Here is a 17,177-nt window from a genome sequence, read left to right as displayed (position 1 = left end):
GACTGAGATGAGAAAAGCTGGTATGAACTCGACCTCTTTTGTTTTTGTAAATATGATGAGTTCATCGTTCTTAATTCAGCTTGTTATGAATAAACATGTTTGCAATGACAATTAGAGATCATAGTTGTTTGTGCCATGCTTGATTAGCGATGAGTTATAATGGTTCACCTTGCGTGCCAACATGCTATTGAGATGGTTCTGATGTGGTATGATGGGGTGGTATCCTCCTTTGAATGATTTAAGTGACTTGACTTGGCACATGTTCACGCATGTAGTTGAAACAAATCAACATAGCCTTCACGATATTTATGTTCATGGTGGATTATATCCTACTCATGCTTGCATCCAATGTTTATTAATTTTAATGCATGTACATGGTTGTTGTCGCTCTCTAGTTGGTTGCTTCCCAGTATTTTGCTAGCCTTCACCTGTACTAAGCGGGAATACTGCTTGTGCATCCAATCCCTTAAACCCCAAAGTTATTCCAGATGAGTCCACTATACCTTCCTATATGCGGTATCTACCTACCGTTCCAAGTAAATTTGTATGTGCCAAACTCTAAACCTTCAAATAATAATCCAGTTTTGTATGCTCGAATAGCTCATGTATCAACTAGGGCTGTCTGTATCTTCCACGCTAGGCGGGTTATTCTCAAGAGGAGTGGACTCCGCTCCTCACTCACGAGAAAATGGCTGGTCACCGGGATGCCCAGTCCCATACTTTATGCAAACTAAATCAAAATAATTGCAAAACAAAACTCCCCCTGGGACTGTTGTTAGTTGGAGGCACTCGTTGTTTTGAGCAAGCCATGGATTGATGTTTGTTGGTGGAGGGGGAGTATAAACTTTACCATTCTGTTTGGGAACCGCCTATAATGTGTGTAGCATGGAAGATATCGCCATCTCTTGGTTGTTATGTTGACAATGAAAGTATACCGCTCAAAGTATTATTCACCTCTATTTCAAAACCGAGCTCTGGCACCTCTACAAATCCCTGCTTCCCTCTGCGAAGGGCCTATCTATTTACTTTTATGTTGAGTCATCACCCTCTTATTAAAAGCACTAGCTAGAGAGCGCAGCTGTCCTTTGCATTCATCACTGTTAATTCATATTGGGTGATTAGACTAATGATTGGATCTCTTTTACTATGAATTACAATGTCTAGTCAGTCCTTGATCTTTAAAGGTGCTCTGCATTTATGTTTTGCGGTCTCAGAAAGGGCTAGCAAGATACCATCTTGTTATATCATATTATGATTGTTTTGAGAAAGTGTTGTCATCCGAGATTTATTATTATGGCTTGCTAGTTGATTATGCTATTGATATGGGTAATCATGAGACCTGAGAATTATTGAAAATGTGGTTAGTTATAATCTTTGCTGAAAACTTGAATGCTAGCTTGACATATTTATAACAACAAGACCAAACAGAGTTTGTAAAAGTTTTTCTTTATTTCTTTCAGTTTGTCAACTGAATTTCTTGAGGACAAGCAAGGGTTTAAGCTTGGGGGAGTTGATACGTCTCTGTCGTATCTACTTTTCCAAACACTTTTGCCCTTGTTTTGGACTCCAACTTGTATGATTTGAATGGAACTAACCGGGACTGACGTTGTTTTCAGCAGAACTGCCATGATGTTGTTTTATGTGCAGAAAACAAAAGTTCCCGGAATGACCTGAAACTCCATAGAATATCTTACAATAAATAATAAAAAAAATCCTTGCTAAACATGAAGACCAGGGGGCCCACACCCTATCCACGAGGGTGGGGGGGGCGCCCCCTACCTCGTGAGCCCCTTGGAGACCTCCCGACTCCAACTCCAACTCTATATATTTGCTTTCGGGGAGAAAAAAAAATAGAAGAGAAGATTTCATCGCGTTTTACGATACGGAGCCGCCGCCAAGCCCTAAAACCTCTCGGGCGGGCTGATCTGGAGTCCGTTCGGGGCTCCGGAGAGGGGGATTCGTCGCCATCGTCATCATCAACCATCCTCCATCACCAATTTCATGATGCTCACCGTCGTGCGTGAGTAATTTCATCGTAGGCTTGCTGGACGGTGATGGGTTGGATGAGATTTACCATGTAATCGAGTTAGTTTTGTTAGGGTTTGATCCCTAATATCCACTATGTCTGAGATTGATGTTGCTATGACTTTGTTATGCTTAATGCTTGTCACTAGGGCCCAAGTGCCATGATTTCAGATCTGAACCTATTATGTTTTCATCAATATATGAGAGTTCTTGATCCTATCTTGCAAGTCTATAGTAACCTATTATGTGTTATGATCCATTAACCCCGAAGTGACAATAATCGGGATAGTTACCGGTGATGACCGTAGTTTGAGGAGTTCATGTATTCACTATGTGCTAATGCTTTGTTCCGGTTCTCTATTAAAAGGAGACCTTAATATCCCTTAATTTCCATTAGGACCCCGCTTCCACGGGAGGGTAGGACAAAAGATGTCATGCAAGTTCTTTTCCATAAGCACGTATGACTATATTCGGAATACATGCCTACATTACATTGATGAATTGGAGCTAGTTCTGTGTCACCCTATGTTATGACTGTTACATGATGAACCACATCCGGCATAAAAATCCATCACTGATCCGATGCCTACGAGCTTTCCATATACTGGTTTACGCTTATTTACTTTCCCATTGCTATTGTTACAATCACTACATAATACCAAAAATATTACTTTGCTTTCATTACTCTTTTGTTACCGTTACCACCACTATCATATTACTTTGCTGCTAAACACTTTGTTGCAGATACTAAGTTTCCGGGTGTGGTTGAATTGACAACTCAGCTGCTAATACTTGAGAATATTCTTTGGCTCCCCTTGTGTCGAATCAATAAATTTGTGTTGAATACTCTACCCTCGAAAGTTGTTGCGATCCCCTATACTTGTGGGTTATCACAAGCCTACGATTGAATTACTCACGCACGACGGTGAGCATCATGAAATTGGTGATGGAGGATGGTTGATGATGACGATGGCGACGGATTCCCCTCTCCGGAGCCCCGAACGGACTCCAGATCAGCCCTCCCGGGAGTTTTTGGGCTTGGCGGCGGCTCCGTACCGTAAAACGCGATGATTCTTCCTCCCTTATTTTTTTCTCCCCAAAAGTTAATATATAGAGTTGGAGTTGAGGTCGGAGGAGCTCCAGGGGGCCCACGAGGTAGGGGGCGCGCCCAGGGGGGCAGGCGCGCCCCCACCCTCGTGGCTAGGGTGTGGCCCCCCTGGTCTTGATCTTTTGCCTGGATTTTTTATTATTTCCAAAAATAGTCTCCGTAAAGTTTCAGGTCATTCCGAGAACTTTTGTTTCTGCACATAAATAACAACATGGCAATTCTGCTGAAAACAGCGTCACTCCAGGTTAGTTTCATTCAAATCATGCAAGTTAGAGTCCAAAACAAGGGCAAAAGAGTTTGGAAAAGTAGATACGACGGTGCCGTATTAGGTGCCACGACGACCGAGGTCTGTGCGACAGGCCTCACCTAGACGAAGATCGGTGCTTCAGCATTAAGCTCGAGGAGACATTCGATGTTGAAACGGTACGCAACGACGACAAGTGTTTTTTTCGTAATTAAGCACGACTTCAACTATTCCAGTGTGTAATTTTCATCTTTTACAATTCGACTAGCTTATCCCATGCCATGCAAGACGCTATATCTTGGAGAGGATGGGTTTTGAAGACCATGAAAAAATGGAAACAAAGAAAATTCACCTAAGGAGCCATCATGGTATGGATTTCGAAGTAAAACTGTATAATTCTGAGAGCGTAACCCATTTTAGTTGCAAAAAATGGGAAGCACTTTACAAGATGTATGGTTTTCATGAGGATATGCTTGTCACCATGGATCTTGGTGATCCTGAAATCAGGCAAGACAATATGGACATTTGGGTCCTTGTTGATACGCCTCCAAATCTACCGCTATGTGAGTTTCTCAAACATAGTTATTAACTAATTTATATTGTTTATTTTAAAATAGTTGACAGCTTATTTCTGTTGACAGCTTTTTTCATTGTTCAAAGAATGTGCGGAAGATGGTAGACAAAACCCACTACACCGATGGCTCCGAATTAAATTATCAGGAGAAAAATCATCTGATCGCATTTTGTACTTATATTGAGAATTACAATATCTACAATCAAACTCCTCAACATTATGGTCAATACGTGCCACTAGTGCACGTGTTGAACCATGGTAACTACCATGGAGATATCCTGGTAAGATTTTTTACTATTACGACATCCGTGCATCTTTTGCATACTTCTAAAACTAGTACATCATTGCTAACTATGAAGTTATTAGTATGTTTTTCAACAGAGAATCTCAGTGGATTGTGTGCCTCATTTGATGTATCAGAATGGTAGCCTTGATGTTTTGAACATACATCCAGGTCATCCTATGAATCTGAACTGTCCATACCGGATTTCTATAGAAGTGAAGACATGCTAATCAAAGAATGGAAAAAATGTATGGACAGTCGTAAGGAGGTTCTTGGAAGCAAAAGGAAGCGAAGCGCAAGAATTGGAGACAGGATGATCTCCATTCTCCATAATGGAGAGTCAGGGTCTATATTGTTTTATGCTATTTTACCTTAAAGAGGGTATTTAGGTCCTACCTAATACTGATGATCATGTGCTAAGAACAATTAAGTAGGATTGGTTCGATGACTATGAGGATGATGATCGTATGACTTGTTATTAATAACGAGTAGAAGTTGTATGATGATGATTAGTAAGACTTGTTATTATGATGATGCATGATGCGAGCATGAAGAGTTATTATATATCAGTGGGTGAAATGAACATGGATTGGATTGAAGTGAAGGCAACATACATGTGGTGCATGTCGAAAGTAGTACAATCCAAACTTGATCAAGTTAGGATTAGTATTACTTTCGACATGCACCACATATTGCCTTCACTTCAATCTAAGCCATGTTTAGGCATAGCAGTAGCGTTGGTAAACCAAACACGGAGATAAGAGAGGACACTTCTCTCTATTAGCTAGCTAACAACCTAAATTAACCCACAAAACCCCTGAACCACCCCCTTTCAGAAAAACAAAAACCTCAGCTCCTGCTACCTGCTGACGCATGGATGCCTTTTGGTCCCGGTTGGTGCCACCAACCGGGACCAAAGGCCCTCCTGCCTAGGCTCGCCGCAACGGCCACGTGGAGGCCCATCTGTCTCAGTTCGTGTAAGAACCGGGACTAAAGGCCTAGAGCATTAGTAACGACCCTTTAGTCCCGGTTCGCCAACCGGGACAGCTGGGCCTTACGAATCAGGACAAATGGCCCTTTTTCTACTAGTGGATGGAGGTGGGGAGAGTTTTTCTGTTGGAGTTTGAGGAGATACGCAAGAGATTCTTTTTTTAGGTGGAGCTACATGAGAGATTGAGAGAGTTGGGTTGTGGGGAATAGATACGTACGTGAGAGCCTTTTCTTGTTGAAGAGAGAGAGATGCGTGAGGGATTAGGACAGATTTTGTAGAGGTATTTTTTTTCCTAAAATCTTGAAAATGCACGCGCACTATTTGGCCAGATCGAGCGGCCGGCTCCTGGCCGCTCGATCTCACTCGTCTTGTCGCGCGCGTGGCCAGGTGCCACCTGGTCGGGGCGCACTATCTAGCCTCCCGAGCTCGGTCTCCAGCCTCGCCTCGCCGATCCCATCTACAGGCGCAGCTACTCCTCGACATCTGGCGTCCTCCACCGTCGACCCCGCCATGAGCACCACCCTCCTCCCCACCCGCGACGCCGCCGACCAACTCAGTGGGTAGCCGCTGCCGCATCCGCTCGGATCTGTCTGCTCGGTGGAGATTCATGGCAGGAGGTCGAGGAGAGGGAGGAGGCGGCTGCATCGGGGGAGGTCGCCGTGCTAATCCTGGTGGTGGTGCTACGACCTGCTGCGGCCCCTCCTTCCCCGGCATCGCGGACTACCACATCAAAGTGGTGTGGAGCCGAAGCAGCAACAACGCCGTTTCCTCCCATTTTTTAGCAATACGATTGAAGCAGCCGCCGGAGTTCTTGGGAGGGGACCTGCAAGTAGGAGGACGCCTCCCTCCGGATCCGTTGATCCAGATGGCTGGGAGTGCAGGAGAAGGGCACGGCGGCCGGATCTGTCATGGCTGGGGGTGGAGGACGCGGCGGTGTGCATGCATCGTTGTGAACGGGAAGAAGGGAGCACGGGGCAGATTTGAGGAGCGGGAAGTACAGGCGACCGTGGGTGGCTTCGTTGTTGAGGAGAAGGGCGCAGCGGCCGGATTTGTCGGGCTGGGTTTGGAGGACGGCGAGGCGGCGTACTCTGCGGCCGGATGCTGCTGCATGTTCAGCCGTCTGGCTGGAGTTGGCTGTTTGAGCTCGTCAGTTGGCTGTGTTCACTCTTGTCCGTGGAGTTTAGGAGCAAGCATAATAGTGGATGTAATCAGTGGTACACTTCAAGGACAAACAAAATGATGTATTCATCCATCGGAGAGTTTTGTTGCATAGCTAGCTTAGGTCTTGTAACCTGTGATCCCAGTGGCTCGGTATTGGATCAAGGCAGCGCGAAAATGTTTCTGCAGTTACTCTGGTTGGGTGAGTACTCATTTTGGCTCATTGCTAGATGGTACTTCCTCCATCCATGTTTTTTGACATTAGTATAGTGTCAAAAAAGTCTTATATTATAGTAGCACACACGCCACCGTAGAGTTGCACATTCTCGTGGACATAATCGCACACGCACGGCCGCAGAGTTGCACACTCTCATCGGCATGGTTGTACATGCATGGTCACGGAGTTGCACACTCTCATCGGCATAATCGCACATGCACGGGTGCAGGAGATGCTCACACACGCCCTTGGAGTTGCAAATTCTCATCGGCATAGTCCCACATGTGTGTCCGCAGGGTTGCACACCCTTGTCCGCATAATCGCACGCGCATGGCGGCGGGAGATGCTCACGCAAGCCCGCGGAGTTGCACACTCTCGTCAGCATAGTCGCACATGCATGGCCACAAAGTCGCACAATCTCGTCCGCATGGTCGCACATGAATTGCTGTGGAAGGTTCTCACACCCGGCCATGGAGTTGCACACTTTCGTCGGCATAGTCGCACATGAACGGCCAGAGTTGCACAGTCTTGTACACATAGTCGCACATGAATTACTGCGGGTGGTGCTCACGCATGGCCATGGAGTTGCACACTCTCGTCGGCACACTCGCACATGCATGGCCACAGAGTTGCACAATCTCGTCTACAGAGTCGCACATGAATTACCGTGGGAGGTGCTCACGTCCGGCCGCTGAGTTGCACACTCTCATTGGTATAGTCGCACATGAATGGCCACAGAGTTGCACAATCTCGTCTGCATAGTCGCACATGAATTGTCGTGGGAGGTGCTCACATCCGGCCGCGGAGTTGCACACTCTCATTGGTATAGTCGCACAATCTCGTCCGCATAGTCGCACATGAATTGATGCGGGAGGTGCTCGCGCATGGCCGTGGAGTTGCACACTCTCGTCGGCACAGTCGCACATGCATGATCAAAGAGTTGCACAATCTTGTCCGCATAGTCGCACAAGAATGGTTGTGGGAGGTGCTCACGCATGGCCGCGGAATTGCACACTCTTGTCGGCATAGTCGCACATGCATGGCCACAGAGTTGCACAATCTCGTCCGCGTACTCGCACATGAATTGTCGTGGGAGGTGCTCACGCCCAGCCGCGGAGTTGCACACTCTCGTCGGCATAGTCGCACATGCACGGCCATAGAGTTGCACAGTCTTCTCCACATAGTCGCACATGAATTGCCGCGGGAGGTGCTCACGCCCGGCCGCGAAGTTGCACACTCTCGTCGGCATAGTCGCACATGCATGGCCACAGAGTTGCACGATCTTGTACACATAGTCGCACATGAACTGTCGTGGGAGGTGCTCACGCCGGCCGCGGAGTTGCACACTCTTGTCGGCATAGTCGCACATGCCTGGCCACAAAGTCACGCCCGGCCGCGGAGTTCCAGCTAGCTAGCTGTTCCCCGTGGTTGATGTGCAACTTAGCCCCTCCCCGTGGTTGTGTTTCATTGTTTGCTGCATCGGCCAACGGTCTAGCAGTGGATGTGCAACTTCAGATACTGCCACGGCCAACTATTTTACGAGTGATGTGCAACTTTTCCTCATACCCTATGGATGTGTATGTTTTCTACTAGCACCCGGTCCAAACCACCCCTCTAGTACAACGTGCAACTTAATTTAGCGCCATGTTTATATGCAACTTTTCACTACCCTCATGAATATATGACTTTTCACTACCCCTCGTGAATGTGAAATTTTCACCATCCAACTGTCCCTGCCCGTGAGATGTGCAACTTCATATGTTGCTCCGGCCAACTGCCTAGCAGACTTTGTGCAACTCCTTTTTTGCCCCCGCCAACTGAAAATGCATATCCACAAGTAGGGAGGGGAAGGAGTTGCACATCGAGTAATAGACAGTTGGCTCTAACAACAGACTAAGTTGCACATATCGCTGCTGGGGAGATGGGGCAGGGTGTGTCAACTACAAAAAACTACACATCCACGAGTAGGGACAATGGTTGCACATCAAATACTAGATAATTGGTCGGAGCAGTCGACTAGTTGCACATCAAGTTGTCATGGTTGCTAGGTTGCAACCTCATATGAAGTTAGATCATGCATCTCAAAAACCGGTTTTGAAAAAAGTTGCATCATGTAGTACTAAAGTTGCATAATGCAGTACTGAAGTTGCACCATATAGCATCAAAGTTGGCATCAAAAAAATTTCCTCGAAATATATCCATGATGGATCTTGTTTTAAAGATCTCACTGCGAAGAATCTAACAGTGAAAACAGATCTGAATTCCGACGCGCGGTTTGAAAGATATGACTTTTTCAAAATTTGAAAATCGAAACAAATGCACGTGTGATCTGTTTTTCCCAACTGATATGACCTGTGTGAATGCATTAAATGTCAAAAGAGACATGCGCTAGCGGACAAAAATTACACACATGCATGTCTACATAGTGGACGTTGCCAATCCCTAAATAGTAATTCAGGTTATAAAAATTAGGGAATAAAAAATTTCTATTTTAGGCCGGCCGCTCGCGCAGGCCAGCGAGCAGCCGGCCGCTACTTAGACCCGTCCTTTTCTTGTTGGAGGGATAGATGAGAGATTGGGAGAGAACTATTTTTTTCTAAATGGAGATACGTGAGAAATTGCGAGTACATTGACGAAGAGATATGTGATAGTTTTTTTTCTTGTTGGAGAGATACGTGAAATTGAATATGGCGCTAGTTTTTTTTTTCTAGATGGAGATACATGAGAGGTTGAGAGGCTTATGTTGTGGGAGAGATATATGAGAGTTTAGTATATTTTAGTTATTTTAGTATTTTTCTTGCTCAGGATTATAAAGATTAATCTACACCATTATAATTCGGTCTCATTAAAGGCTCCTAATTTCTGATTAACGTGGGAATTTTTGGACAGTCCATAATTAGTATAGGTAAGGTAATTAGTAATTTTCTTGCCTAGGATTATAAAGATTAATCTACACCGTTATAATTCGGTCCCACTAACGGCTCCTAATTTCTGATTAACATGGGAATTTTTTGAGGGTCCATAATTAGTATAGGTACTAGATCATTGATGGCGCGCGTTGCTACGCCCGTCTATTTGAGCGCTCCAATGTTAGGGATTGATACTAATATATGTTGAGATTTAGTTTGTTTTAAAATTGACATCAACTAATATGTATATACTGTATTAGTAAAAAAATTAGCTGATTTAGTCCATTGTACATGTTGTGGGCATTCTCTTTAGTTCTTGGTGGATTAGCTGAGTTACATAGTCCAGGATTTCTCATAACCCAAGCCCATGATTTACCACCAATAATTGCATAAGATACACATTACTGAGATATAACATTTTTCATCAAGGGACAAGCTAGACAAATTGACAGCTACATAGGCTTACATGTTCCTGGGCAGCACCAATCTGAGGTAGCTAGTGCGCGAGCCACACCATTACAAGCTCTAGGACAATAAACATAGAATATTTATCAAAGTAAAAAAGACAAGAGGAAGGAGAGATTTCTGAACATGATAGCATTAACACAAATATTTCATCTCTTTCTCCTACCACCAAAGCAAGCATGACAGACTGTTTATATGCAGAGATTCAGTTCGCCAAGCATCTCAGGCATGTGGAAATTGTGAAATACTCGTACTACTATCTTCAAGTCCTATTTATGTGGTGCTTCCTCAAAACAGGGAAAGTGTACTAAGAAAAACTGAAACGCTCCACGCCATACATAGGAGCATGTAAAATTTGTCAATCTTGCAACATCATATCGTATGATCGAGTGAAACTAATTGTCGTATATTGAAAATAATCAGATATATACAGTGGCAGAGGATGGAGAATAATTGAGGTGGGGCAGACACGAAAGCATAATTTGTTTTTGATGAAAAGCTAAAGTAGCCAATACAAACTAAAATGCACACAAATAGTTTTCCATGTAAAAGAGTTACATATGCACAGTGAAATGTGACAAATGAATAAAGTCGGGAAGTTGCATGGCATAATAGAAAAGAATCGCCGCTAATTTTACAATATTAAGTCGTAAAACATTTCGGGCGGATCAATTCTATGCACAAACAAAAAAGGGACACTTTACAAACCTGTGGGCATAAGAAATCGTTCGAGCCACTGATCGCTTGCTGATCTATACCATATGGTATATGAACGGGAAGGGCTACCCCAGCGTACCGCACTCCTGCTGGCCGATGACCTCCCATGCCGCTGCTGACCGCCATACCCGCGCCATCCCTGCTAGGGGTTCATCGCCGTCAGTTCGTGTCGACCCGTGTGAACTGGAACGCGGATGAACGAACAAAGGAAATCAAACGTCCGTGGACTGTGGTCATGATCGGTGGCTACTTAGATACAGCCCAATAAAATGGCAGTGCTTGCGGCCCAATAAACAGGGTTTTGTTTCGCAGGATTTGTTTAGCGATCAATCTAACTTGCATAGGTAAAACAGAGTAGCTGGAAATCAAGGTAGGGCGAGCGCCCAACCTTGCCCTACCGAGAGCTGCGCCTATACATATAGACTTACATAAAGTATCAAGTTCTTCAGATTCCTCTAAACATATTTAACGCCAAAGCAGAAGCAAGAAATTCATTACAAGACTATCAATGTGTTCACACAGCTTAACAGGTATCTCATACATGACATAGGTCATGGTGATGAATAATACCTGAATGGAGGTCGATGGAGCCCTTGAAGGCCTTGAGGCGGTCTACCATGCCCAGATAACCCCGAGCCTACCAACAATGCGCTGGACCAGGTTGACTGGCTCCCCAGGGATGGCTCCATGCCCATATCAAGTTAGACAAACTTGCCCTCCAAAAATGACAACCATGGCACAACTCTCAGATCTATTGCACACAAATGGCTCCTCTCAAACCTGAAAAAAATAGCAACTACCGTCACGGGCAAATGAAATCTCTCCCAAATCCTAATTTTGTAAGGTTACATACAAATAGCAGGAAACAAGGAAGCGTGAAGATATCGGAAATTGAATAATTCAAAGCTATGGATGACTTGCCTTTATTTTGCCAATATAACAACACTTAAATATTTAGATTGGTTACACGGAAAAATCATCAAGGTGGGAACCCTCTGCTGCCATTTGTTATTGTGCCACGGCTGATGTGCTGTCTCAATGTAGTTGAATTCAATCTACAAAAGACGAATAATAAAACAAGGATCTGACTGGAACTCTGCAATACTATGGCCGTCATCCAGATTTTCCATCCTTCCATGCTTAATTCATCAAGAATGCGGGAGTTATCATGAGGGGGAACACTGACAACAATTAGACCAATTGGAATCAAATATCTCCTCGGTATCCTTCTCTCTGAAGAAAAAAATTCTTCTCAGTATCCTTCAATAGCACAAGGTGACGTCCCTACTACAAAGGACACAAAGAAGATTGGATTAGGAAAAGAAAAGAAAATTAAACAGGAAGATGAACAATCCCTCTGTAGCGCAAGTGCGCACCACGATCCATTCCCTGAACAATCCCTTCATCCTACGACTGGTGTTCGGGATGGGCTTCGTTCTACAGATCGCGATGGCGGAGAGGCCTCAACGTTGCAGGAACTGGAGGCGTCGCCTCATGCCCACCATCGCCATGCGGGGAGGGGATCTCTCCGTCCTCACCAACCTCTTTGCCGTCTCCCTGGCTGCCTCGCCGGGGTAAGGGAAGGGGAGGATCCTGCGCGCTTTGGCTGGATCCATTCAGAAGAAGACGCGAAGACGGCGCGGCGGCGGCGTCGCCCGCAACCCCGATCCGTTCTCTCTGGATCGAAGAGGTTTCCTTTCCTTTCCGGAGACAGGACCGCAACGAGTACCCTATTGGGCTGTTTCTGCTAGGTTAGATAAATGGGTTGTCCAGCCCAGTTCACCAGAGGGCTCGGTTTTTTCCTCCGGAGCAGCAGCCCCTTAGGACAGCATATCTAACGGCCAGAAATGACCAAATCAGCAAAATGGACGGCCGAAAATCCAAATCGCTGTGAGGGCAGGGATTAGGTGCGGTTATACTGTCCTTAATAGATAGATGAGACATGCCATGCAACTTGTATAGCTATATCATGATTATGATGTGACGACATGATTTGTGTTGAATGATATGATGAGACTATTATGTGTATGATATGATGAGCATATTGCCAGTTTATGATATGATTAGAATACTGTATTAAATCTGTACAAAAACATTGCAAATACGTAGAAAAAAATATGTGAACATATAGTAGTAGCGCTCTTTAGCGCTGAATAGGAAAACGCTATTGCTAAGCCACTTAGCAGTAGCGCTGGTATAGATAGCGCTAGTGCTAAGTAGCTATAGCAGTAGCACGGGCAGAAACGCACTACTGCTACACGTTAGTTGTAGCGCTGTATCAGTAGCGTGGTGCCCCGCGCTAGTGATAGCTCTTAGATCTGCGCTACTGCTAGGCTTTTCTCTAGTAATGTCATCCTGTATTGTCGATGGTGTGTTTAGGCACTGGGATGGTTAGGGGTTCTCTTTGTGCTGTTTCGTGGAGGTACCATATTTTCCCCACCCCATTAGAATCTCACGTGTTTTTTGGGGGGTATGGTCGTTGTGCTCCACTCCAGAAGCCGGTGCATGTTGCGTGTGTGGCTCTATGTGGCATGGTGTCTCGCATGTGTGGAGGCAACGTGTATGACTTGGGCGGTGAAGAACGTCAGGGCACAAGGAGCGTCCCAACAAAAATGCCTTCAGCCGGCCATGGCTGCCTCAGAATCATGGAAGTGGGAGGACGACGAGCTGCTACATGACCAGCGTGTTGCACGACTTGCTCATGCCATCGCGCGCACAACGCGAGGATAACCGGAGTTGTCTTACTTACTATGCATGTCTCTAGCATGGTGCACAGCGTAACAGATAGTAGTTTGATTACAGTGAAATGTTTTTGTGCAAGATAGATGTTGAGCAAGCAATACTCCCTCACTTGTCTCTTGAAATACGATGGAGCAAGACCAGAGACTGTTGTCTATAAGAGTTGGTAGAAATGTGGGTTTGGTTTGATGCCAACTGCGGTTGTACGCACAATGAATCATCCTTCCAATCTACCATAGTACACTAGCATCAATGTACAACCTCACATTTTAAACTCATGATATCCTGATTAGTATATTTATATCAACCATAATGTAAGAACATGCATGCACCTTACCGGCAGTGACATGCCCCATTAAATCCCACCGTCACCGAGCCGCCTTTAAAATGTGTCCATCCATCCCCTGCCCCCTCAGACCTTCACCACTACAGACACACATACTCATGCTCAAGGCTATTCTAGTGGCGCAGATTGCACCAAATTGTTTTGATCCATTGACTGGCTTCATACAGATTCAGATTGATTCAATCCCTCTATTGTTTGCTGCAGTTTGAAGCCAGCTGGTTTGGTTTTCTCTTGTTGCTATGGTGGCTCCGGTTGAGCATGCGAGAAATGTGTGGCAGCCTAAACATATTGGATTAGCTAGAAATAGAGTTAAGAACCAATTTGGGAATTGGAGGCATCCGGAAAGTGTTGTGGAGAAAGTCCCAAACATACAGTAAAAAAAAATAGAAGAGCTTCATTCTAATGTTTTGGTTGATCTGTGATGAGTAGAGGCTGCAGCGGCGCCGCTGTATACTATAGGTCTATTTGAAAACTATTTTTTTTCTCCATGATTGTTAGGGTATACAGAGTCGTCATCTTTTGTGAATTTTTTCTTCTGGTTATGAAAGGAGAGATATAATTTGTTCCAAAAGTAAACAATTTTTTGCTTTGAACTTGAATTTGGGCTCATTGTTGTTCATAGGGTGTCTATTGGCTTCCCCAAAGATACATTGATTGAGAATTTCTAAAACTAAAGTCTGAAGCAAAGATCCAGCTTCATAGGTTCTTGCCATCATTCCAATGGATCACGGTGCCTTAACTCCATGTAGTTTGCTCCTTGGGCCTTGTTTAGTTAGATGGGATCAACTGGGATTTTGGTCACATCTATGTGGATCAGACCTCATGGGCACTATTCTCGGAGGCGGTCTTTTTCGCATTTGCTTGAGCTGGTTGTGAAAAAGATTTTAGTCTAGTCATCGTCGATTAACACAACGTCAAAAATCGTCTCGACCCGTGGAACGGTTCTCAACGAAGCGTCCCTGGCAAAGTCGAGTCCTTCTTGTCCATAGTGACATGACATGTTCTCTGAAAACTTGTGGTCGGTGTCCTATATGGGCAAATCAAGGTGGGTATCTCCTCTGAAAGGATCGATATGGTTGACTAGAGGGGGGGGGTGAATAGGCAACTACCAATTTTTAGCTTTTCTTTACCAAATTAAACTTTGCATCAAAGAAGGTTGTCTAGATGTGCAGCTAGGTGAGCAACCTATATGATGCAACAACAACAAGCACACAAGCAAGCAAGGGAACAAACACTAAAGAGCATGCACAAGTGAAGGTAAGAGATAACCAAGAGTGGATCCGGTGAAGACGAGGATGTGTTACCGAAGTTCCTTCCTTTTGAAGGGAAGTACGTCTCCGTTGGAGCGGTGTGGAGGCACAATGCTCCCCAAGAAGCCACTAGGGCCACCGTATTCTCCTCACGCCCTCACACAATGCGAGATGCCGTGATTCCACTATTGGTGCCCTTGAAGGCGGCGACCGAACCTTTACAAACAAGGTTGGGGCAAACTCCACAACTTTATCGGAGGCTCCCAACAAGACCACGAAGCTTCACCACAATGGAATATGGCTCCGAGGTGACCTCAACCGTCTAGGGTGCTCAAACACCCAAGAGTAACAAGATCCACTAAGGATGAGTGGGGGAATCAAAAATCTCTCGGTGGAAGTGTAGATCGGGACCTTCTCAGCCACTCCTGAGCAAATCAACAAGTTTGGTTGGCTAGGGAGTGAGATCGGGCGAAAACGGAGCTTGGAGCAATAATGGAGCTTTAATGGTGGAAGAGATAGGTCAAAGGGGGGAAGAAGACATCCTTTTATAGTGGGGGAACAATCCACCCGTTACCCCCCACTCAGCCCCGCAGAGAGCGGTACTACCGCGGGGGCAGGGCGGTACTACCGCTCCAAAGCGGTACTACCGCTCCATCTCAGCGGTACTGCCGCGCTACAGGAGAAGGGGCTGGGGCTGGGACCCAGAGCGGTACTACTGCGGAGGCAGGGCGGTACTACCGCTCGCAAGCAGCACTACCGCCACTACTACTGCAGCTAGTACCGTAAAACCCGACACGAGAAAATGCGCACTAGAGTAGAGGCGGTAGGAACACGGAGCCACAGCGGTACTGCGGCTGAGGCCACCAGCGGTACTACCGCTCCGAGGAGCGGTACTACCGCTTGCTGAGCTTCAGCCGTACTACCGCTATACTGCAGCTAGTGCCGTAAAACCCGAAACGAGAAAATGCGCACTCGAGTCGAGGCGGTAGGAACACGGAGCCGCAGCGGTACTACAGCTGAGGCCATAAAGCGGTACTACTGCTCCGAGGAGCGGTACTGCCGCTTAGTGAGCCTCAGCGGTACTACCACTGTGGCCCGGTACTACCGCTGGGTCCAGGAAAAACCACAAAGGGAGAAGAGAGAAGCTCCATAGAGACGGAGAGAAAACGGTGGGAGAGAGAAGAACGTGTACGTGTTGATTCCACCCAAACCATACCGAAGCAGATCCCCTCTTGATAGTACGGTGACTACTACGAAACTTAGTCCACCAACAAAGTTACGAAGGAAGCTACACCGTCTTGAGTAGAGCGCCGAGGGGAAAAAAATCATTGCGTGCCAAAGGATGAATATCTGAAAGAAACCAAAGCACCCGATTAGTCCGCAAATGCATTGTCATCAATCACCAAAACACCGTAGGGATAAATATGCCCTTACATCCTCTTTCGATGATGCCTCTGCCCCGCCCTGTTCCATGGTGAGCATCTGATGTCCACGCTCTCCCTGTTCAGTAGTAATAATATTCGTATTTAAGTGTTTATATTAAGGGCCCTAGTTTAAGTGTCCCCCCCCCCCCCGCCACAAAAAAAAATTCAGGACCAACCCTGCTCCAGGCATATGGATGCAACTACAAGAACAACAACAACAACAACTTAGAATCGATGCTACGACCCAGTTCTTTTCGTGCAGGATTCTGCAAAGTCAAGATTCTGGAAAATGCTCACAAAATATGTCCGCCAATTCTTTTCTGTGATGCAGTTTGAGGTTGTGGATTGATTTGTGTGCTAAAATCTCTGTACTGCCCTTAAAAAAGTGTTTGAATTTTTAACACTTTGTTGTTTCGAGCAATATTTGGTGGAATATGAGCACGCAAGCTAGTTCTAAATGTTACGATTATAGAGGGAGTCTACTAAAAATAGAAGGACTAATTTCTAGCTATGAGACTGACATAAATAGCATCACATGTTGTGGCCATGGTACCATCATCTTCTGATGGTGCATCATTGGCGCCCATGGGGCAATGTGTTGATTTAATCGCAGCTTCTCTACAGGCACATCCATAAAAAGGAATGAGTCGTATTATCCCAATTAGCTTTAGCTACAATGGCTTTCTCCAAATGAAACATCTAGCCATCAACACATACATACATCATC

General features: G+C 45.5%; 1 long non-coding RNA gene across 1 annotated transcript; it reads right to left on the bottom strand.

Moving 5' to 3' along the window:
• Nucleotides 1-10,583: 10,583 nt before the first annotated feature.
• Nucleotides 10,584-12,023, bottom strand: LOC125522512. The gene is made up of 2 exons (XR_007289793.1): nucleotides 11,262-12,023; nucleotides 10,584-10,874 (listed from the first exon to the last, which is right to left on the bottom strand). It is a non-coding gene; the product is annotated as an uncharacterized LOC125522512 (long non-coding RNA).
• Nucleotides 12,024-17,177: the final 5,154 nt, after the last annotated feature.

This window comes from Triticum urartu, chromosome 7 (assembly GCF_003073215.2).
Source record: "Triticum urartu cultivar G1812 chromosome 7, Tu2.1, whole genome shotgun sequence".
Classification (NCBI taxonomy): Eukaryota; Viridiplantae; Streptophyta; class Magnoliopsida; order Poales; family Poaceae; genus Triticum; species Triticum urartu.
Note: the sequence above shows the minus strand (reverse complement) of the source record. Positions and strands in the feature narration are given on the sequence as shown.